The following is a 22,539-nucleotide window of genomic DNA, read 5'->3' as shown; positions in this document are numbered from 1 at the left end:
TAGCCATTGTGGTAGACGTATACTGTCATTTCATTGGTTTTTAATTGGTATTTTCTTGATAACTAATAAAGTTGAGTACTTTGAAAAAAGCTTATGGGCCTCGTGGATATTCTTTTTGTAAAAAAGCAGCTTTATTGGGGTGCCTGGGAAGCTCAGTTGGTTAAGTGTCCAACTGGTCAGTTGGTTGATTTCAGCTCAGGTCATGATCTCACGCTTTGTGGGTCTGAGCCCCACATTGGGCTCTGCTCTGACAGTGCAGAGCCTGCTTGGGATTATATCAATTTCCCTCTCGCTCCGCCCTTCCCCCATTCTCTCTCTCTCTCTCTCTCTCTCAAAATAAATAAACTTTTAAACACTTTTTTAAAAATTTAAAAACAGCTTTATTGAGATATAATTCACATATCATACAATTCACCCATTGAAAGTATATAATTCAATAGTTTTTAGTATATGCTGATATATGCAACCATCACCACCGTCAACTTGAGAATATTTCCATCATCTTAAAAGAAACCCCATATCCTTTAGCTCCCTACACCCCTTGCCCAGCCCTGAGCAACCACGAATCTAGTGTCTATTTCTACAGATTTTCTTATTCCGAACTTTGATATGAATGTAATCACAATATGTGAACTTTTGTGACTGGCTTCTTTCCTTTAGCATAACACTTTCAGGATTTATCCATATTGTAGTATAAACCAGCACTTCATTCCTTTTTATAGTCAGATAACACTTCTATGACCTGATAATATGGTCGGATATCAACTGTGGCTAAACCACATTTTGTTTATCCATTTGTCCACTCGTGGATATTTAGGTTGTCTCTACCTTTTTGCTATGATGAATAATGCCGCTATAAACACTCAGGTACAAGTTATTGAGGGGATATATGTTTTCAGTTCTCTTGGGTGCATACCCAGGAGCGGAATTCCTGGGTTATAGTGTAACTCTGTGTTTAATTATTGGAAGAATTGCTTGACTGTTTTCCAGAGTGGTGACACCCTTGTGTATTCCCGCCAGCCATGTATGAAGGTTCTTCCTTCTCCACATCCCCATCGATTGTTGTTGTTAATCTGACTTTCTGATTCTGGCCACTCTAGCTGGGTATATCAGGTGTCCTTGTTTACAGAGTGTTCAAGTCTTTTGTCTGTTTTTCTATTGGGTTGTTTTCTTTTTGGAATTCTTTATATATCTGAAATCGGAGGCCTTTGTTAGATGTATGTACTGCAAATGTCTTCTTTCAGTCTGTGGGTTGCGTTCTCACTCATTAAAATAGTGTCTTTTTGCGAACAAATGTTCTTAATTTTAATACAGTTTCTGTGGGTGCTTTTAGGTTCTCATTTTTTTTTGTTGTTTAATTTTTTACTATGTGTCTTATGTGTAATTTTTTTTTTTTTTTTTTTTTTTGAGAGAACATTTGTGTGAGAGCCAGGGAGGGGCCAAGGGAAAAGGAGAGAGAGAATCTTTTTTTTTTTTTTTTTAATTTTCTTAATATTTATTTATTTTTGAGAGAGAGACAGAGCACAAACAGGGGAGGTACAGCGAGAGGGAGACACAGAATCTGAAGCAAGCTCCAGGCTCTGAGCGGTCAGCACAGAGCCCGACTCACGAACTGTGAGATCATGAACTGAGCCGAAGTCGGATGCTTAACCAACAGAGCCACCCAGGCACCCCAAAAGAGTGAGAGAATCTTTAAAAAAAATTTTTTTTTAATGTTTATTTATTTTTGAGAGAGAGACAGAGCACGAGTGGGGGAGGGACAGAGAGAGAGGGAGACACAGAATCCAAAGCAAGCTCCAGGCTCCAAGCTGTCAGCACAGAGCCAGACGCGGGGCTCGAACTCATGAACTGTGAGATCATGACCTAAGCCGAAGTCGGATGCTTAACCGACTGAGCCACCCAGGTGCCCCAAGAAGAGAGAGAGAATCTTAAGCAGGCTCCATGCCCAGCACGACGGGGCTCAATCTCACCACCATGAAATCATGACCTGAGCCAAAATCAAGAGTTGAACACAACCGACTGAGCTACCCAGGTGCCCCTTATATTCTATTTAAGAAATCTTTGCTCTGGGTCACAAAAGTGTTTTCCTTATGTTTTCATCTAAAAGCTTTCTTGTTTCAGCTTTCACACACACACACACACACACACACACACACACACAATTTTTTAAAAGTAATCTCTACACCCCACTTGGGTCTCATGCTTACAATCTTGAGATAAGAGTTACATATTTTGCAACTGAGCCAGCCAGGTGTCCCCCCGCAACTTTCATATTTGACATACAATCCACTTGGAGTTAATTTTTGCAAATGGTATGAAGTAGGGGACAAGCTACATTGTTTCCCCTTATGGATATCCAACTGTCTCCTCACCATCTACTGAAAGACCATTCTTTCCTTACTACATTGCAGTGTGTGGTTTTATCATAAGCTAGGTAACCATACTGGTGAGGGTTTATTTCTGTGTTCTGTTTGTTTCATTATTGTGTTTGCCTATCCTAATAATACCCCCCCCCACACACACTAGTTTTATTTATAATAGTTTTATACATATCATTTATTATATATATGATATCTGCTGGTATAGTTTTCTAGTCATGTGATTTTTCCTTAAGATAGACTTGGGGGCGCCTGGGTGGCTCAATCAGTTAAGCCTCTGACTTTTGATTTGGGCTCAGGTCTTGATGTCAAGGTTTATGGGACTGAGCCGTGCATCAGGCTCTGTGCTGACAGTATGGAGCGTGCTTGGGATTCTCTCTCTCCCTCTGCCCCTCTCTCCTGCTCATGTGCTCTCTCTCTCAAAAAAAATAAATTTGAAAAAATAGCATAGTATAATATGGTGGTATAATATAACATATATTACAATATTACAGTATTATAATAGAATATTAAATATATATTATATATTGCTATATAATATATATTATATTATACCACCATATTGTGTGGTAATATGTATTATAATATATATAACATTATAATATATATTTATTAGCTATCATATGAACAGAATTATACATTATATATGTCATATTAATATGATTATATATTAAGACATTAATCATAAGTAATAGCAATTAATGTATTAATTGATGTATATACAATATGCCTACATATAATACTATAATAGTGTTTTATAGTATTAAAATAATACTATACTGCTATACTATTACTAAAATAATATAATAATAATACTATTTAATAGTATTAAAATAATAAATTTAATGCTATATTTAATAATATAATATTCAAATAATATTTAATACTATATTTAGCAATATAGTATTAAAATAATAAAATTGTTATTAGGACTATGGAATTGGATGGCTTTGTATGAGGAGCAATAGATATTTCGGAGAGGGGTTTACACTGCTCAGCTTTTCCATAGGCAGTTGGCAAATGATTATTTAGTCTCTAAGACATTTCAAAACCCTCACCGTGGCTGTGTCTGCAGTCCTAAACCATGATTCTTAACCAATCTTAAACCCCTATGTTGAAAGACTCCCCCACTTAAACCAGACCTCCAAACCACATAAATATCCCGACTTAGCCCTCCCCTCCCAAACTCTACTAAGGAGGTATGCTGACACCCTCTCACCTGTTGAGGGTGATTAATAAGCAATTAAATGCTACATATGAAAATCTGGGGGCCTCTTGGCCAGATATAAAAATTCTCAACTTCTGCAACCACAGTGCAGGAAAATCTCAAGACCAGGCTCAACATTTTGTTACAAGAGGAACAGCTCCAGGGGCTCCTGGGTGGCTCAGTTGGTTAAGCGCAGACTTCAGCTCAGGTCACATCTCACAGTTGGTGAGTTTGAGCCCCACGTCGGGCTCTGTGCTGACAGCTCAGAGCCTGGAGCCTGGTTCGGATTCTGTGTCTCCCTCTCTCTCTGTCCCTCTCCCGCTCGTGCTCTGTCTCTCTCTCAAAAATAAAATAAATGTTTAAAAAAAAAAAAAAAAAAGGAACAGCTCCAGAGAAAGTTGAGTTGAATTCTCAGCCATTTCCAGATTGCTTTGCCAAGGTCAAAGCACTCTTTGAAAGATGAGGTAGAGGCTTCTATCTTGCAAGACAGTGCACCGTCCCCTCAAGGATATACCCCTGATTTCTCTCTGGTCATTACTTAAAAAGGGGTGGTGAGGGTGAAAAATATATTCATATAAAGTACTTATCTGGAGGAGGGAGGGATGAATTAGAAATTAGCATGAGAAAATTTTTTGGGGTGATGGATATGTTCACTCTCTGGATTGTAGTGATAGTTTTTATGATTGCATACATATCAAACTTCATCAAATTGCACACTTTGGGGGCACCTGGCTGGTTCATTTGGTGGAGCACAATTCTTGATCTCAGGGTTGTGAGTTCAAGCCCTACACAGGGTGGTAAAGCTTAATTAAGAATTGTGCACTTTGGGACACCTGAGTGGCTCAGTCCGTTAAGCATCTGACTTCAGCTCAGGTCATGATCTCACAGTTTGTAAGTTCAAGCCCCGCGTCGGGCTCTGTGCTGACAGCTTGGAGCCTGGAGCCTGCTTCAGATTCCGTGTCTCCCTCTCTCTCTCTGCCCCTCCCTTGCTCACAATCTGTCTCCCTTTGTGTCTCAAAAGATAAATAAATGTTAAAAAAATGATAATAATTGTGCACTTTAAATATGTGTGGTTAATTGTACTAATTCTACCTTAAAGCCATTTTAAAATGTATTCAATAAATATTAGTTATTATTGTGAGGAGAGAACCTGAACCCTTCTTTCTAGGAATCAACATTTCCAGGCCCATTTAAGTCCTCTGTCCCATAACTGAGGCTGTCCTATGAACCCCGGGCCTTCTTTCCGCATCCAGGAGAAAGGGTGGAGGCAGCTTTTACCTAGGCGAGAAAGTGACACCTGCTGGCCAGAGAGGAAAGTACACATGGTGTCTTGCTGAACGTGTTTAGATTTTACTTCTTTTCTTCAAAAAAATCATTTATTTTGGAATTAGCAAGACATACTGATGTAAAATTCAAGGGTGCAAAAAAAAAATCACCTTCTACGTCTCTTCTCTCAGTTCCCTCCTCAAGAGTAGCTATTATTAGTTTTGTTAAATGCTAGCTCCCTGAAAGAACCTGAGTAGTGACTGGGAGGGGAGGGCTAAGTCAGGATGTTTATGCGGTTCTGGGGTCTGGTTTAAGTGCGGGAGTCTTTCAATGTAGGGGTTTCATTAAGATTGGTTAAGGAACATGGTTTAGGACTGTAGACGCAGCCACGGTGAGGGTTTTGAAATGTCTTAGAGACTAATCATTTGCCAACTGCCTATGGAAAAGCTGAGCAGTTTAAAATGGTTTTTCTGGGTGTTCCTGAATTACACACCACAATTATTTGCAACTTTTATTTTCTGGGCAAGTATTTCCTGGAATACTAAATTCATATTAACGAAGACAGTGCAATAGTAAAGTCAAGTTCATGTAGACAGTGTGGGTGTAGATGGTTCTTTGTTTCTCATATATCTTTTCAAAATATTCTGTGCATATTCGGTCATACATGCATATATACATTTACAAAATGTCACCTTTAAAAAAAAGTTAAGAGGGGCGCCTGGGTGGCTCAGTCGGTTAAGCATCCGACTTCGGCTCAGGTCATGATCTCAACGCGTTGTGGGTTCAAGCCCCGCATCGGGGTCTGTGCTGACAGCTCAGAGCCTGGAGCCTGCTTCGAGTTCTGTGTCTCCTCTCTCTGCCTCTTCCCAGCTCGCACTCTGTCTCTGTCTCTCTCTCTCAAAAATAAATAAACGTTAAAAAATTTTTTTAAGTTAAGAAAAAAAGTGTCATCTTTTATCTTCTAACACTTGTTGCAGAAATACAGAAACTAGGTATAAGATACTCCTTAAATATTAGCTATCCAACAGCGTTCGCTCTGTAGTTCCGTGTGATGTACTGTTTTCAGAGTATGCATGGGTTTGGGTTTTTTTTGTTTTTTTGTTTTTTTTTATCTCTTGCGTTGAATGGAATTACTGTTTGCAGCATTCTACCAGCATTTTCCTCAACAATTTATGTAACAGATTACGGTTTTGGCAAAACCAGTGGGGCACGTTTTCTCTTATTCCTGGTTTCTTCTTTTCCGTCTTAAATTTTTTTTTAACGTTTATTTATTTTTGAGACAGAGACAGAGCATGAACGGGGGAGGTCACAGAGAGAGGGAGACACAGAATCTGAAACAGGCTCCAGGCTCTGAGCTGTCAGCACAGAGCCCAACGTGGGGCTCGAACCCACGAACCGTGAGATCATGACCTGAGCCGAAGTCGGACACTTAACCGACCAAGCCACCCAGGTGCCCCGTTCTTTTCCGTCTTAAAGTGCAGTTACAAGGCTGTGCGCCAGGGGAGAGAAAGAATTATTCCATGGCACTGAGACATGAAGGCACCTGCAGAGATGTTTATCAAATACATGTTCTCTGGGCATCTACTCAGTTCCAGGTACTGTGCTAGGCACCGGATGAATATGACGACTACACTCTCGCCCTAACAGGGCTTGGGGCTTAATGAGGAAGATCAACACTGAGCATATAGTTATGAGTGGAATGAACATAACAAAGAGCAAGAGGTATGGGGGGGCCTCACCTAATCTCGGGACCAAAGTAAAGATTCCCAGAACTGATGCTTGTGCTGCATGCAGAGGGATAAGCAGGAAGGATAGAGGTATGGGGTGACGAGTGTGGGGAATATTCCACATGGAGGAAATAGTGTTCGCATTCTCTGGAGACTGAGGTTATTGTTATCTTTTTTTTTTTTTTTTTAGTTTCCCTGTTTTCTGTGTCCAGCCGTTTGTTCAACCATCTTGCGACCTCCTTTCCAAATATCTTGCGTAGGTATGTACACATAGATTTTCCGAGTTAGAAGTCATTATCCTGGGGGTGCCTGGCTGGCTTGGTCAGAAAAGCATATGACTATTTTTTTTTTTTTTAAGTATTTATTTATTTATTTATTTTGATAGAAAGAGAGATAGGGGAGGAGCAGAGAGAGAGGGAGAAAGAGAGAATCTCAAGCAGGCTCATGAACTGTGAGATCGTGACCCAAGCTGAAAGGGAAGAGTCAGATGCTTAACCAACTGAGCCACCCAGGGGCCCCCGGAAGAGCATGTGACTTTTGATCTTGGGCTCTTGAGTTGGACCCCCACATTGGGTGTAGAGATCACTTAAATAAAACTTAAAAAAAAAAAAAAGGCATCAACTTGAATACATAAGAATCTGTTCTGTGACTAATGTCCCTCCTCAGCGCAAGCCTCTCATGTTAGTGATCTTAGGGAAAGACAACCCTGTACTACTGTTTAGTTTTTAGGAGATGCAATGAAAATCATTTTCTGAATCCTGTATAAAGTTCAAGAACTGGCCACCTTTGGCAGAAGACGGAGCTCTAATTTCTTGGAACTGAAAATGTCTTTAGAAATCTCCTAATATGATCTCTTTAACTGAAAAATGAGGAAACTGAGGCCCAAGGTACAGAATCCTTTATGATACTCAAGACAAGCAGCCAGAGGAGACCTGAGAAATTGAACAGGTTGTAATCTCACAGAAAATGCTGTGAGATTTACATGCTGGTATATTTCCCCAACAATTAGCCTCGTGTGATGTGTGGAAGATGGAGATGATTTTACATAAGGCATAAGAGGGTGACTGGGTGGTTCAGTCGGTTAAGCGTCCGACTTCGGCTCAGGTCACGATCTCACTGTTCGTGAGTTCAAGCCCCGCGTCGGCCCTGTGCTGACAGCTTAGAGCCTGGAACCTGCTTCAAATTCTATGTCTCCCTCTTGCTCTTCTCCTCCCCCGCTCATGCTCTGTCTCTGTCTCTGTCTCTCTCTCTGTCAAAAATAAGTGTAAAAGTTTTTTAATTAAAAAAAAAAAGATTAAATGGATAATAAGTAAAAAACATCTAACATAGTTCATGTAAATGACTGTTGAGGTTGTCATTTGGTCAGTTGGATCAAGAGACAGGATTCTTTTTTTTTTTTTTTAAGTTTATTTATTTATTTTGAGAGAGACAGAGACAACGAATGTGGGGAGGGACAGAGAGAGAGGGAGAGAGAGACAATCCCAAGCAGGTTTCTCACTGTCAGCACAGAGCCCTATGTGGGGCTGCAAGATCATGACCTGAGCCGAAACCAAGAGTCAGATGCTTAACGCACTGAGCCACGCAGGCACCCCATCAAGAGATCAAGAGATAGGATTTTTTTTTTTAAGTTTATTTATTTTTGAGACAGAGAGAGACAGAGCATGAACGGGGGAGGGGCAGAAAGAGAGGGAGACACAGAATCGGAAGCAGGCTCCAGGCTCTGAGCCATCAGCCCAGAGCCCGACGCGGGGCTCAAACCCACGGACCGCGAGATCGTGACCTGAGCTGAAGTCGGACGCCTAACCGACTGAGCCACCCAGGCGCCCCTAGATAGGATTTTTTTAAAAAAATAAATGTTTATTCATTTTTGAGAGAGTGTGAGTGGGGGAGGGGCAGAGAGAGGGGGACAGAAAATCTGAAACGGGCTCTGTACTGACAGCATTAAGCCTGATGCGGGCCTCAAATTCACGAACTGTGAGATCATGACCTGAGTTGAAGTCGGATGGGCAACCGACTGAGTCACCCAGGCGCCCCAAGAGATAAGATCGTTCAAGAGTTTCCCTCCGATTCCTTCATATTCTGATCAAACCCTACTCCAGACATCATTTGTCCCTTTCTCATAGGAAGGACAACTCTTTGGACACCAGACTGGGGGGGACATCGGTACCCTTGAGTATGCAAAATCTTAGAGTCCTTATCACAACCTGCTTTACACTCTAGTTGTTAATATTAACAATTACAATATTTTTTTAATGCTTACAAGGACAATCAGCGGGTTATCTGAATTCTGCTCATTACTCAGTTTTCACAACAACCGTGAAAGGGAGGTGAATCTCTCCTTTCACAGATAAGGAAAATGAGACTTACAGAGGTTCTGTTACACGACCATGTGCGTGGCAGAGATAGCTAGTAGCAGTCAGAATCTGAACCCAGATCTCAAAATTCATGTTCTTAACTGAAACACCAGATTTAAATAATATATATACCTGACGTTGTTTCCCAATTATGTTAAGTTCCTTGAAAGGAATCAATTTTGGGGCACCTGGGTGGCTCAGTCGGTTAAGCATTCGACTTTGGCCCAGGTCATGATCTCGGGGGTTCGTGAGTTCAAGCTCCGCATCGGGCTCTGTGCTGACAGCTTCAGAGCCTGGCACCTGCTTCGGATTCTGTGTCTCCCTCTCTCTCTGCCACTTCCCGGCTTGCACTCTGTCTCTCTCTTAAAAATAAACATTAAAAAAAATTAAAAAGCAAAGGAATCAATATTTTTGTTCGCCTCAGTATGTCCATAACATTTAGCACAATACCTTGAACAAAGCAAATAATAAATCATGGGCAATATCTATTAATCCTTTAGAGGTTGTTATATTTGTGCAAAGAAGTACAGATCCAGGTATATGAATTCAGGTTTCATGAGGGATGCATTTGAACGTCATCAGAATAGACCACTACAAAATATGCCACTTTGGCCTAAGAATTATTTTGAGCTGATGGCCGTTTAGAAACAGCTGATGCAGAGCGCCTGGGTGGCTCAGTTGGTTAAGTGTCCCAGTCTTGATTTTGGCTCAGGTCATGATCTCATGTTTGTCAGGTTGAGCCCTGAGTCGGGCTCTGCATTGGCAGCATGAAGCCTGCTTGGGAATCTCTCAATCTCAATCTCAATCTCTCTCTCTCCCTCTCTCTCTCCGTAAACAAACTTAAAATAAAAAGGAAAGAAACAGCAGATGCCAGAAAAGCTCTCTATCCTTCCCCTCTCCCTATCTGCCTAAAATTAGGGCATCAATTTCCCTTTGTGAAGGTGTCCTCCTCCCCTCTCCCATACCAGGCAAAGGACAACAGACTTTTAATCACTGGACACCGTAAGAGGGGTACAGCACCGAGATGGGTCTGCACAAACAAACCTGACTAAAGTAACCCTTATTCGCCATTAGTTTCCCCCATACGTTTACCTTCTCACAATTTACCACTCCTAGAAACTCAAGCCCTTTTTTTCCTTTGTTTTATCCTTTCTTCACAAATTAATCGCCCTTTGGGGCATCTGGGTGGCTCCGTCGGTGAAGCATCCGACTTCCTCTCAGGTCTTGATCTCACTGTTCCTGAGTTCGAGCCCTGCGTCGGGCTCTGTGCTGACAGCTTGGACGGAGCCTGGAGCCTGCTTCCGATTCTGTGTCTCCCTCTCTCTCTGCCCTGCCCCCCCCCCTCAAAAATAAATAAAACATTTAAAAAAACACACAAAAAACAACCCCCCCCCCCAATTAACTGCCCTTTGTTAAAATGATATACAAACTCACAGGTCTAACTGCTTTGAGGAATTTTCAATTCTTTTCTGCGAGCCCCGTCCCCCGTGTGCACCTGAAAAAAACATTTTCTGCTGTTAATCTGTCTTCAGTTAGTCTATCCACAGGCCCCAGTGACAGAACTTAATAGAGTACATGTTTAAAAGTTAAAAAATGAGGGGCGCCTGGGTGGCTCAGTCGGTTAAGCGTCCGACTTCAGCTCAGGTCATGATCTCACAGGACGTGAGTTCCAGCCCCGCGTCGGGCTCTGGGCTAATGGCTCAGAGCCTGGAGCCTGCTTCGGATTCTGTGTCTCCCTCTCTCTCTGCCCCTCCCCCGTTCATGCTCTGTCTCTCTCTGTCTCAAAAATAAATAAACGTTAAAAAAAAATTAAAAAAAAAAAAGTTAAAAAATGAGACTACCTTGGTGGTAGTAAAATAATCACCTTTGCCAAGACTCTCAAGCTGTTAGGCGACAGAAGCCATAGCCGCTTAGGACCACTGTTGTTGCTTTCTCTACTTGAGTTATCATTGCAAATCGTTCTCGGTACAAAAATGAAAGAACCATGAGTAATCACGTGACATCATAGTTGGTGGCTTCAAAAAACTTAAACTTCTCTTGTTTTTAAACACTTTTTTTAATGTTTTTTATTTATTTTTGAGACAGAGAGAGACAGAGCATGAGCAGGGGAGGGGCAGAGAGAGAGGGAGACACAGAATCTGAAACAGGCTCTGGGCTCTGAGCTGTCAGCACAGAGCCGGACGCGGGGCTCGAACTCACAGACTGTGAGATCGTGACCTGAGCCGAAGTCGGATGCTTAACCTGCTGAGCCACCCAGGCACCCCAAAACTTCTCTTTACTTACAGTTTAAACCTTTTGGGAAAATGGTTGAATCTAGCATAAAGTGGAGAATTACTAAAGCTAAACATACCTAGATACTTCTTAGGGGCAACACTTTCAAATGTCCCACGAACAGTCTTGATGCTAGAATCCACCAGTCTTGCTTTTTCATTCCATAATTTTGCTTTATGTGCAGAAAGCTCATTTGTGGTCGAATAATCGATTTCTAACCCTAACCATCGTCTTGTAAATATATGATGCTGCTGTCAGTTCAGCCTAAATGTATTGCGACAAACCAAAAACATCAAACGTGTGTATTCAATTGATCATAGATCATCTTTCTATGGGAATTATAGCTTATCTTTAGTTAACAAGTGTCCATAGGAGAAATGTATGTTTCCTGTGTGTGTGTGTGTGTGTGTGTGTATTAATGGATGTGCATACGGATGGTTGGAAAGGCAGAAAGAAAAAATTTGAAAGATAGAAAAAGACAACTATAAAATTACAAAGCTTAGATAAGAAGTCATCAAAAGCACAGGTTTTTAACCATTTTGTCGCCACATTATGAATGAGGTGACATTTTCACATGCCATCCCTACCCTGACTTATCTCTATAAAGGGACCCAGGAATATGCCCAATTCTGGCGTTAGACATTAATGTACCCACCTAAGAAAATACAGGGGCAGGGGCACCTGGGTGGCTCAGTCAATTAAGCATCTGACTCTGGTTTTGGCTCAGGTCATGATCTCACGGTTTTGTGAGTTTGAGCCTTGCATTGGGCTCTGCATGGGCAGCACGGAGCCTGCTTGGGATTCTCTCTTTCTCCTGCTCTCTCTCTGTCCCTCCCCCCACCTGCACTGTCTCTGTCTCTCCCAAACTAAATAAATAAACTTAAAAAAAAAAAAAAAGAAAGAGAAAAAGAAAACATAGGGGCAAAAAAGCAAAAAAGAAAAAAAGGGAAAGAGAACGAAAAAAGAAAAAAGAAAATACAAGAGTGCCTAGCTGGCTCAGCTGCAGAGTGTGTGACTCTTGAACTTGGGGTTTTGAATTAGAGCCCCATGTTGGATGTAGGGATTACTTTAAAAAATAAAATAAAATTGTAAAAAAGGAGGAAAAGAAAATAGAGACAACTTCTTTAGGTAGCAATTTTGCTATAGTTACTGAAATACCAAACATACGTGTATTTTGACCTACCAGTGACACTTTTAAAAAAAATTTTTTTTTAACGTTTATTTTTTTTTGAGACAGAGAGACAGAGCATGAATGGGGGAGGGGCAGAGAGAGGGAGACACAGAATCTGAAACAGGCTCCAGGCTCCGAGCTGTCAGCACAGGGCCCGACGCAGGGCTCGAACTCACGGACCATGAGATCATGATCTGAGCCGAAGTCGGACGCTTAACCGACCAAGCCACCCAGGCGCCCCTACCAGTGACAGTTTAAGGAACTTCTTTTATAGTTATGATTGCATCTGTGTGCACTGATACACGTTTAAGGATATTGTGATTATACAATGGTACAAATAACAAAAATGTTCATCAGTATGTCTGTATTGTATAATAACAAAAATGTCCATTCAATATCTCTACACAAGGGAATACTGTGCAATTGTTAAAAAAGAATATGGCAGCTCTACATATTCTCTTACAGGATAATCGCTAAAGTCTATTCTTATGTCAAAAAGCTTGGAGGTGGGGCACCTGGGTGGCTCAGTTCAGTTAAGCGTCTGATCTCGGCTCGGGTCATGATCTCATGGTTTGTGGGTTCGAGCCCTGCATCAGGCTCTGTGATGACAGCTAGGAACCTGGAGTCTGCTTTGGATTTTGTGTCTCCTTCTCTCTCTGTCCCTCCCCCACTCGTGCTCTGTCTCTGTCTCTGTCTCTCAAAAAAAAAAAAAATAAACATTAAAAAAGAAAAAGCTTGGAGGCACTTACGTTTTCTTTCTTTTTCTTATATCCTACATCCGTTATGTCAGTAAATCTGGTTGGCTTTAGCTTCAAAATATATTCAGGGGCACCTGGCTGGCTCAGTCAGTAGAGAAAATGTTGACCTTGAAGTCATAAGTTGAAGCCCCACATTTGGGTGTAGAGCTTACTTTTAAAAAAGTACACACACACACACACACACACACTTTTTAATATCTATATCTTCAATATCTGACCACTTCTCATCATTTCTACTGTTATCACTCTGGTCTATTGCAAATGCCTCCTAACGGATCTACCAGCTTCTATCCTTGTTTCCCATGCCTATTCTCTTAAAAAAATTTTTTTTAATATTTATTTATTTTTGAAAGAGAGAGAGTGTGAGCAGGGGAGGGCAGAGAGAGAGGGAGACACAGAATCCGAAGCAGGCTCCAGGCTGCCAGCACAGAGCCCCATGCGGAGGTTGAACTCACAAATCGTGGGATCATGATTTGAGCCGAAGTCGGATGCTTAACCAACTGAGCCACCCAGGCTCCCCTCTCATGCCTATTCTTAACACAAACAGCCAGGGTGATCCTGTTAAAAAGGTAAATCAGATCACATTACTCCTCTACTCAAATTCTCCCAATATTTCTCCGTCAGAGTAAAAGCCAGAGTCAGATCTAATAATCTTTATTCCATTCCTCCCTCCCTCCTCCTCCCTCCCCGGCGCTCTCACACTTCTTTATCCCTCGTCTCCCGTTCCTCACCTCTGGTCTCCTTCTGGTCCACACACACTATGCTTGCTGTTCCTGTAGGGGAGGAAAGTGTTCTCTTTGACCCTCGTAGGGTCTCTGGCTGGGTCTGAAAGCCAAACTGACAAAGACAGAGTAACAAAGGAGAAGCATATAAATGTTCTGAATATAATTTTGATTATATATTATATATATATAATATATATATTATAAATGTTCTGATATAATTTTGACAAGGGAGCCTTCATAAGGAAACGAAGACCCAAAGGAATGGTTACCCCTGAGGATTTTTATGCCAGGTGGGATGACAAGCTGACGGTCGAGGAGAAATATGGTATGTCTGAGAGTATGATGTAATTGTAGTAAACTGGAGGGAACTCAGTAAGTCCTGTTCAGATTCCTCACAGCATCCCTTTGTCTTTGGAGATAGGGGTGTTCCTTTCCTTCAGGTATAGGGAAGGTGCCTCTGCCATGAGGCTTCCAAGACCTATTTCAAGGAAGAAGGCTCAGGAGAAGGTCAGAATGACATTCTTGTTTCTCTGGTTCTAACTCCTTCAGCTGAAAATAATCAATATGCCAAGGCGCCCTATTTTGGGGTAGTGCGCCCTGAACCCCATCGTTCTTCTAACACACTGGCGCATAATCCTTGTGCCTGGAGCCGATATACGCATGACTGCCTCTGTCACTCCCTCCGGATCCCTTCTTAATGGCCATCTTGCCTATGAGGTATTCCCTCACAACTCTCCTTACATTCTAAGCCCCGCCCCCTAATTTTCCCGACCCCTTTCCATGAAAAGTGTTTTCTCCGTTGCCCTAGTCATCATATGACATTCTACAGATTGTGGATTTTACTCCTTTGTTGATCGCTCTTCTCCCCCACGAGAATGCAAGTTCCACGAGGGTAAGAATTTTTGTCCATTTTGTCTACCAATGGATGTCCGTGACAGAAGGAAATGGCTGTAAGTGGCTGTCTCATAGTAGGCCCTCAAACTGGTTTTGGTGCATACTGAATATGAGGATGAATTAGAGGTCAGTATGAACTAAAGAGAGCCATCAAGGATAATTCTAAGGTGTGTTGCCTACATAAGTGGGATTGCCATTTTCTCAGCTGGGAAGGCTAAGCCAAGCAGATTTGCTGTAATGATTGGTCGTCTGTCACACACGCCTCTAGAATGCAGTCAGGAAGGAGACTCAGGGGCGCCTCAGTTGGCTAAGCATTTGACTTCGGCTCAGGTCATGATCTCACAGTTCATGAATTCCAACCCCGCGTTGGGTTCTCTGCTGTCAGCGTAGAGCCTGCTTCAGATCCTCTGTCCTCCTCTCTCTTTGCCTCTCCCTCGCTGGCGCTCTTTCTCTCAAAAATAAATAAAACTTTAAAAAAACAAAAAAGAAGGAAACTCAGGCAGAGTGCTTTGACAGGGAGATCTATCTCCCCTATTCTGGTAACTCTAACAATTTCTTTACTCAGATTTATAGATGCAAATGCTCCCTGTCTGGGTGGTGGAAAAGATAATCCTTTTTTTTTTTTTTTAAGGTTTTATTTATTGAAGTAATCTCTATACCCAGTATGGGGCTCGAACTCATGACCCCCGAGATCAAGAGTCACTCGCTCCACTGACTGAGCCAGCCAGGTGCTCCTAGAAAAGATAATCAATCCTTAAGGTTACGGTTGGTGGTTCAGTAGGATATCAAGCAGTTTTGTATCCAACCCAGCAATCTTTTCTAGCATTCCTGTATTAAATTGACTGTAAACATCGAGCATCTCAAATGCACTTTGAGCTGATTTTAATGTCTCAGTGGTTCTCTCATTACTTAACAAGTTATAGAAAACGTTTGACACGTGTTCATTTTATATTTGCATGAGAGTTATGATTCTACCTTTTTGAAAATTATCCTTTACTATCATTTTCACAGACCTGCAAAGCCACCACTCAAAATGATTCCTGGGCACTTTATTCACCGATTAGCCCAAGCACGTGATACAACAGATTCTCTTGTTGTTAGCAGACAAAGAGGTAATGAAGTTGGCAGTTGGCTGGACTTCAGGCAGCAGAAAAGGTCTACCGTTAGCCACCGCATTTGACATACTGGTTAGTGGGTGTTAGTTCTCTACTGCTGCTGTAACAATTTACCACAACTTAGTGGTTTAAAGCAACACAAATTTATTACCTCCCAGTTCTATAGATCAAAGTGTGATATGCATCTCACTGGGTGAAAACGGAGGTGTCATAGGGCTGTCTTTTCTGGAGGCTGTGGAAGAAAATCCATTGCCTTGTTTTTTCCCCAACTTCTAGAGGCTTCCTGCATTGCTCAGTTCACGGTCCCCCTTCCATCTTCAGAGCCAGCAATGGCAGGATGAGTCCTCTGTCTGTTCTGCCTGTCTCTTCTACCTCCCGCTTACACGTTTAAAGACCCTTGTTATTTGGCTCGTTCAGATAATAGAGAACATTCAGATAATAGAGAATGATCTCCTTATTGTTAGGTCAACTGATTAGCAAGTTTAATTCCATCTGCAACTTTAATGTCCTTTTGCCATAGCATAACACATTCACAGGTGTCACGGACGAGGACATCTCTGGGATCATTATCTGCTTATCATTGGGAGAAGGGAGAAAACAATTTAGGGAAATAATACATACATCTCTCTTCTTTATTTTTTTGCTGAGACATCTCCCCAGTATCTTTGTGGATCAGAGCTGTATCCCTGGTTAACAAAGGCAAAGCAGGTCTTCCACTATATGTATTTACAGTAGCAAATGCCAAGTATCTTCATGCAAACATTTATGTGTGTTAAGCATTTTATTTATTTATAACATACATGTATTTTAATTTAAATCTTAGTTAGCTAACATACAGTGCAATAATGGTTTCAGGAGTAGAATTCAGTGATTCATCACTTACATACGACACGCTAAGCATTTTATTTATTTATTTATTTATTTATTTAATGTTTATTCATTTATTGAGAGACAGAGAGAGACAGAGCATGAGCGGGGAAGGGGCAGAGAGAGGAAGACAGAATCTGAAACAGGCTCCAGGCTCTGAGCTGTCAGCACAGAGCCCGACACGGGGCTCGAACTCACAAACTGCGAGATCCTGACCTGAGGTGAAGTTGGACGCTCAACCGACTGAGCCACCCAGGCGTCCCACGCTAAGTGTTTTAAATAGATCTTTTGCACTACTTTATTTTCGTGTAAAAGATGTGATGAAGTCAGACAGACCTGAATTTAAATTCCATATACATATACATATACATATATATATATATATATATATATATATACTTTTTTTTAACATTTATTTATTTTTTGAGAGACAGAGAGAGACAGAGCATGAGCAGAGGAGGTGCAGAGAGAGGGAGACACAGAATCGGAAGCAGGCTCCAGGCTCTGAGCTGTCAGCCCAGAGCCCGCTGACGTGGGGCTTGAACCCACGAACTGTGAGATCGTGACCTGAGCTGAAGTTGGTCGCTTAACCAACTGAGCCACCCAGGCGCCCCTGAATTTAAATTCTAACTCTATTACCTACTATCTTCATGAACACTGAGCAATTTTCCTCACCTTCCTGAGCATTAATTTCCTCACCTGCCAGTTAAAGATTAATAGGAGGTAGCAAAAAAAGGTTTTTGAGAGGGTTGGACACAATAATGTATATGAAGCCATGAACAGAGGCTCTGGAGTATATTTTATTTTATTTTATTTTATTTTATTTTATTTTATTTTATTTTATTTTATTTTATTTTATTTTATTTTATTTTATTTATTTTATTTATTACTTTTTTTTAATCCCCTGCCCCTTCTAAGTATATTTTAAATCACTTTTTCCTTTTAGACTTCTTCCCAGGGGGATTAGCTCTCTTGGCCTAGGGTACATAACCCCAAAAGGAAATAAATCTAGTGCTTATTGTCAACATGGATTTGTACCCAAATCCTAGAAAAGTAGACCAAAAGGCACACTGGAAGCCCCAAAGGAAGTAATTTTTTTTTTAAGTAATCTCTACACCCAACTTGGGGCTCTAACTCACAACCCTGAGATCAAGAGTCACAAGCTCTTCTGACTGAGCAGCCAGGCAGCCCCCCAAGGAGGTAAATCTTGTACATAAGGAAGGGAATACTGTTTTCATATAAAATGTTAGTAATAAAGGGGATCAGAATATGCCACCACAAAATATACCACATTGGCATAAAGATTATTTGGAGCTGAAGGCAATTGAGAATTAACAGATGCCCTACAAGTTTTCCACCTAAGATCCCCTCTGCACCCAAATTTATCATTCCTGAAAGCCCAAACCCTCTTTCATTTATTTATTACAAATTTTTTTTTAATGTTTATTTATTTTTGAGAGAGGGAGAGACAGAGCGTGAGCTGGGGAGGGGCAGAGAGAGAGGGAGACAGAGGATCCAAAGCATGCTCTGTGCTAACAGCAGAGAGCCCGATGCAGGGCTCAAACCCATGAACCAACCGAGAGATCATGACCTGAGCTGAAGTCAGGCAGGTTCTTAACCGACTGAGCCACCCAGGCACCCCTCTTTCATTTAAGAAGGGTATAGAAGCTCCTGAGTCTAACAGCTCCTTTGAGTTTTACTTCTTTTCTGTGAACTCTCATACAAATAAATATTAATAAAACTTTGTGCCTCTCCTCCTGTTTATCTTAATGAATAAATAAATTCATTAAAGTCATTAGCATATAAACTCAATAACTCAATCGTGAGTTAATAAAGATGTGATGTATGCTGAATAAAAAAAAATAGTGATTTAGATGCATCTGATGATGGCAAAAATATGCTGGAAACTAATAATAATAGATCATACTCTGTGCCTGACATCATATGAAATAATTTATAAATGTTGCATTCATTTCCAACAACTACTGACTGCTATCCCCATTTTACAAAAAGAAAGTCAAGGCTGAGAGAAGGTACAATATTTGAGCTCAACTGCACGCTAATCATCTAAACTGGTGACTTTTATGTTATTGCCCACTCTATGCTACTCAAGGATGTGGCGGGGGGAAGGTGTATCCATTTCTTCTGATGGAAATGCTGGACGGAATACTGAGCAGAACCAATCAATATGGTAATTTTAAATTTGTACTCTAAAGAAAGGAAGTAGGGTGGGTCTACTAGAGGAAAAAGTTTTCTTTAACCCTTTTAGGGGCCCTTGGCTGAGCCTAAAAATTAAATCGACAAAGACAGATTAACAGGAGAAGAGCATACAAGTTGTTTAAAAATGATCAGAGGAGGGGCGCCTGGGTGGCTCAGTCGGTTGGGCGTCCGACTTCAGCTCAGGTCACGATCTCACGGTCCGTGAGTTCGAGCCCCGCGTCGGGCTCTGGGCTGTTGGCTCAGAGCCTGGAGCCTGTTTCAGATTCTGTGTCTCCCTCTCTCTCTGCCCCTCCCCCGTTCATGCTCTGTCTTTCTCTGTCTCAAAAATAAATATACGTTAAAAAAAAAATTAAAAAAAAAATAAATAAAAATGATCAGAGGGGGCTCCTGGGTGGTGGCTCAGTCGGTTGAATGTCTGACTTCGGCTCGGGTCATGATCTCACAGTTCATGGGTTCGAGCTCCGTGTCGGGCTTTGGGCTGACAGCCTGGAAGAGCCTGCTTTGGGTTCTGTGTCTTCTTCTCTCTCTGCCCCTCCCCAACTTGCACTCTGTCTTTCTGTCTCCCCAAAATAAACATTTAAAAAATTAAAAAAAAAAAGATTAAAAAAGACAATTTAGGTGATACAAACAGACTTTATTTAACACTTTGCGAAGTGGACAGAGAACTGCAAAATGGGGGCAGAAGGCAGCAAGATTTTAGAGGATAAAGAAGAAAAGAACAAGGAAGTAAGTATAGAGCCCAGAGTTGGTTTGGTGTTTGGGGATTGGCTGATTGGATATCCTGAGTTTTTGGCCTAGTGAAGCATTTACAGGGACATGAAACTTACCTAAATTTCAATCTGCTGACCCAACATCCCGGGCAGAAGAGACTCCATCTTGCCTAGAGATTTCTTTCAACAAAATTTATTTCTTTAATATAATTTCAATGTGACACGGGAGCCTTCATCAGAAAATGAAGATCTAAGGAAATAGAACAGTGTCTTTATGCTAGATTTGATCAAGAGTGAACAGTTGTAGAGGAATAGCATAAAGAGTGTGAGGTAATTGTTATAACTTGGGAGAAATTTTTTTAATGTTTTGTTTATTTTTGAGACAGAGAGAGAGACAGAGCATGAGTAGGGGAGGGGCAGAGAGAGAGGGAGACACAGAATCAGAAGCAGGCTCCAGGCTCCGTGCTGTCAGCACAGAGCCCGACGCGGGGCTCGAACTCACGAACCGTGAGATCATGACCTGAGCCGAAGTCGGATGCTCAACCGACAGAGCCACCCAGGCGTCCCCAACTTGGGAGAAATTTAACAAGGCTTGTTCTTGGTGTCCTTTGTCCTCAGACAAGGATGCTCCTTTTGGCCCAGGGCACCTCTCACATGAGGGTTTTACCACCTGTTTTAGACAAGGAAGAGGGAAGGAGGAGTTTAGAATGACTTTCCTGCTTCCTCCATTTTTCTCAAACTCCTTCCATTTGAAAACTCAGTGTATCAAGGTGCAATATTTTGGGGCAGTGTGGGTACTGGTGGTGAGGAATAAGAGATATTTTTATCTTTTAATTTCGTATATTTTTTTCAGTTGGGAGAAGGGCAACCATCTAGGAAATTAATTCAGTTAACCAATATTTATCGGACATCTTCTTTTTGGTAGGGATTATGAAATGTCCCTCTTCTACATTCAACTTTCAGCCTCCAGTTTTCTCCAATTAAAGCTGAGGAGCTTGGATAATTTTATTTTATTTATTTAAAAACAATTTTTTTTTAACGTTTTATTTATGAGACAGGGAGAGACAGAGCATGAACGGGGGAGGGGCAGAGAGAGAGGGAGACACAGAATCTGAAACGGGCTCCAGGCTCTGAGCGGTCAGCACAGAGCCCGACGCGGGGCTCGAACTCACGAACAGTGAGATCGTGACCTGAGCCGAAGTCGGACGCTTAACCGACTGAGCCACCCAGGCGCCCCGCTTGGGTAATTTTAAAGTTCTTTTTCGTTTTATAAATCTAAGAGTCCATAAATTCTTTTAACCTTCATTTCATCTTCTCCCCATTCTACTGTACTTATTGTTGTTTTTTTGGCTGTAGGTCACCAAGGACCATTTATTTTTTCACTTAGTAACACTTCCTGCAGGTTAAAAAGTCACATGTGACATGGTAAAAGCCTTCCTCTCTGCCTTATGATCTTTTTTTTTCCCTTTTCAAATTTTCACTTAAATTCTACTTAGTTAACCTGTAATGTAATACTGGTTTCAGGAGTAGAATTTAGTGATTCATCACTTACGTGGAACACCCAGTGCTCAACACCAGTGCCCTCCTTCATAGGCAGCACCCGTCTAGCCCATCCCCCCCCTTTCCTCCCATCAACCCTCCCCTCCCAACTAGACCTTAAAGTGGCATATAGAATGGTGGCGGGCTGGGGTGGGGGGGTGTGTGTGATGTGTATATGGTGGTTCACATCTGCAAGTGGTGGTGTTTAGAGTAAAAGTTACGATTCCCTTTTCCCCCTACTTCCTCCAGTCCACGTTTGCATAGAAGCTGAGCGCACGGGCTTCCTTGCCTGGTGGCTTGTAAATAGATACATTCCAATGAGGCTAACACCTCCAGGGTTAAGGGCCTTCTCTTCCTCCACAATTCATGGCGCAAAGCTGGGTTTAGAAGGGTTGGAGGATGCTTAGTCTCTGTTCAGTTGATATGCAAAATTAAATCGGCCTGCCTACTATTCTGTTGGCTTTAAGTTGTTGCCAAAGAGGTGAGTGAGTGCCTTTCACAACCTGATCTTCCTTATTTAGGTGAGTTTTCAGGGGGGAGGGCGTCTGCTTCGACCCGACAGATAGAACGCATTTCCTTTTCACCTGTTTAGGCTAATGACTTGCAGTGTTATGCAGAGTAAAGAAATTACTCAGCCTCTATTCAGGAGAACTGTTTGGTTTGAAAAAGAAAACACTAATTCCAGCAGAATCATTAAATGAAAATGAGAAAGCTTAGCAAAATAATAATAAAAAAAAAAAAAAAAAGAAGAGCCCGTTAAGGATTTTCTAGGGATTAACAGATTGTTTTGCTCCCTTTAGGTAGAGACAAATTCTTCAGTACCGTTTCCCAAGTGGACTTAGTCCGTGCGAATGGTTTTCATATGGATGGAGGTTTTCCTTAATACCTCACTTTATCATTAATACATTTCTTTTTTTTTTTTTTTAACCCTGAAATTTCCTTTGGAACATTGCTTAGACCCGCGCCTCGGGAAGACTGGTCCGTCTCAGAGGGAAATGAAGTTGAAAACAATTGTTGTGAAATATGGGGTACAAGCCTTCACATCAGAAGATGAAACTTTGGGCTCATAATCAATAACACATGGGCTGCGCTAGAGTATTCCCAGGCTAGATTTATAGCATTCCCCCAAATTACACATCATCACTACCTTATTCCCTAAGATCTTCGAAATGCGTAACTTTTAGGAGATGTAGGGGCTGGTGACCAGGAATACAAAAAATCTTTAGAGGCGGAATGCATCGATAAGCAGTAGGGGTGATTCTGTTTCACCTCCACTGGTGAAAATACTTGGGATATATCACAGGCCTTCTTTAGACACTTAACGGCACCGGTTCTCC

The sequence above is a fragment of the Panthera pardus genome, unplaced genomic scaffold (genome assembly GCF_024362965.1).
Source record: "Panthera pardus isolate Hobbes unplaced genomic scaffold, ASM2436296v1 HiC_scaffold_6, whole genome shotgun sequence".
Classification (NCBI taxonomy): Eukaryota; Metazoa; Chordata; class Mammalia; order Carnivora; family Felidae; genus Panthera; species Panthera pardus.
This window is presented reverse-complemented; position numbering follows the sequence as displayed.